We start from the raw sequence: 2,500 nt of genomic DNA, 5'->3' as shown, positions 1-2,500 counted from the left end.
CACTCGCTTCACATGTAACGACTCAGGATCGATCCCGTGTGACGGCGAGATTATATTTTTCTAATCTTTCTGTCTATCCGGCAGTGTGGTAGATCCGACGGAAAGTACTTTGCGATAGGTTAGCGTCCTATCAAAAAGGTGGTTAGTTAGCAATAACCATTGTCCGGTTCACGCCATAAAAACCGGGATAAACTCCGACTCTATGATATTTGTGGCTATGAAGGATTGCTTTTTATTGCTACAGACAAATGTCACAAGCCGCCGACTGCCTCTTATATATAAGGAGCTTTTATATAGCGCAATATCCACTAAACGTGCTCAAAGCGCTTTACAATGGGACCGTTTAGCACGGAACATGACGCCTGATATGCGATGTTACCATTTTTTCTTCGGACAGAGACAACGCTGTTAACGGCCGGGTACTCATTTTTCACCTGAGTACGGTGAGAGAATGCGAGTAAAGAACCTTCTTCAAGGACTCAACTATGCGCCGAGCGAGGCTCGAACCCGGGACCTTTCGATCTTAAAGCGAGTGTCATACCACAAGACCACATAGCCGCACATAGAAGAGTCAGCGAGAACTCTAATTCGATAAATTCCGTGCGGCTATGTGGTCTAGTGGTATGACACTTGCTTTAAGATGGGAAGGTCCTGGGTTCGAGCCATACTCTTCGTCTCAAGTTTGTTTCTGTAATTAAATTTAAAACAGTCAAACATCTCTTTGGTGACCCCAATACAATAACGCAGTACATCTGAAACAATGTTAAATCCTGATAATTTATCAGAGATTTGTGTATTATTATTGTCGTTGTTGCTTTCCTGATTATTTTTGTCATTAATATTTCATTGTACTATGAACTTTGTACATTTATGATTCATTCGATCATGACCAATTTTCAATCAGTATTCTATGAGAGAAGTTTTCGATTTTTCATTGCCTTATTGAAGTATTATTTTTCCTAACATTCAAAGTTGTGTAAAACTGTCTGTGAATGATACAATTCAAGCTATATGATATTCTGTAATTATAAACTATTGCATTTAAAGGATAATTCCTGTATTAAGTCTTTAGTAAGATAAGATAAGATAAGAATACAATCACTATTTCAATCACTATTTTGTTCTTTTCTCCAACAGAAAACACAAAATCATCAAGCCGGTGCGGCTATGTGGTCTTGTGGTATGATGCTTTCGGATTGGAACGTATCGAGTTCGAGCCTCGCTCGACGCATCGTTGAGTCCTTGGACAAGGCTCTTTACTCACATTTCACCGCATTCAGGTGTAAAGAGAGTACCTGGTCGTTAACAGCGTTGTCTCTGTCGGAAAACAATTATAATAACATCGACTAACAGGCGTCATGTCTCGTTCCACATGTTACGTATTGCTGTTGGTCAGGGACCCTTTGCAAATCGCTTTGAGTACGTTTAGTGGATATTGCTTTAAATAAAAGCTCCTTCTTATTTTTTTTTAAGTACCCAAGGTCCCCACAGCTACCTGAGGGAACAGCGTGGCTCAGCTGTACGGTCTTTGCTTTGTACCCAAAAGGTACCGAGTTCGATCACCCGCCGCTGCGCTGTGTGGCCTTGAGCAAGTTCCCTCTCCCTAGATCAATTTGCGGCGCTGCATTGCGGCTAACGCCTGGGTTATGCCAGTCTTCCCTTTGAATATACCCCAGAGACAAATTGTGACCCTACGCCTCGAAGCGGTATTAAGTCGGGATTTGGAAAACGAAGAAAACCGGTTTTAAAGTGGGAATGGTCAAAATGATCAAATTTCAGTTTTTGGTTGTTTCAGAAACTACACTCATTTTTCTACATGAAAACATAATAATTAAACATAGATATTGAGGATAAGTTATATAAATTTAAAGTTTAGAAAAGCAACTATCCATGACACATTCAAAACGAGAGTTGACTTTCTCTCAGAGAGCAACAATTTCAAGACTTAGTAATATTAAGTCTTTTCCTCCACCAATACCATGTAAGATACCACAGCAAAGGGCGTGTCTTTATCTATCCCAGAGAAAGCATGACTGTTTCCACAATTTCATGGTTCAACCAATAATGAACTTTAAAAACTGTAAACAAGTCTAGGGTTTTCCCTGACAACTTTACAAATGAATGATTCTGATTGGTCAACGCTCATTACATGCGCCTGTTGGCCATTAAAATGTGTCATGACGTCAGCATGCGTGTGTTACATATGTGTGTTTGTGCATTTTGATACACACCACGTGCTATTATTTCTTTGTCTAGCTGCATTGGTTAATGATCGAGGTGAGGTCCTTTGCCCCTCTTTCTTTATTCATTAAATTATAGGACATGCTAAGACTTTAATTGGGTGGGCTTCCTGACCTCCCATAGTGGGCAGGGAGGTAATTACTGTCTTCTATCCCCCTATATCTGTTTTCAAACGAGCTTTCTGTCTTTGTCTTCGAATGAGATTACTTGGTTTTGTCATGGCCCTGACCGGATACCCTTGGTGAGAGGGGAAACAGTC

Source organism: Berghia stephanieae, chromosome 7, assembly GCF_034508935.2.
Source record: "Berghia stephanieae isolate SIO BIC M18660-M18661 chromosome 7, UCSD_Bste_1.3, whole genome shotgun sequence".
Lineage (NCBI taxonomy): Eukaryota > Metazoa > Mollusca > Gastropoda > Nudibranchia > Aeolidiidae > Berghia > Berghia stephanieae.
The sequence above is the reverse complement of the archived record's forward strand: the minus strand, read 5'-3'. Positions refer to the sequence as shown.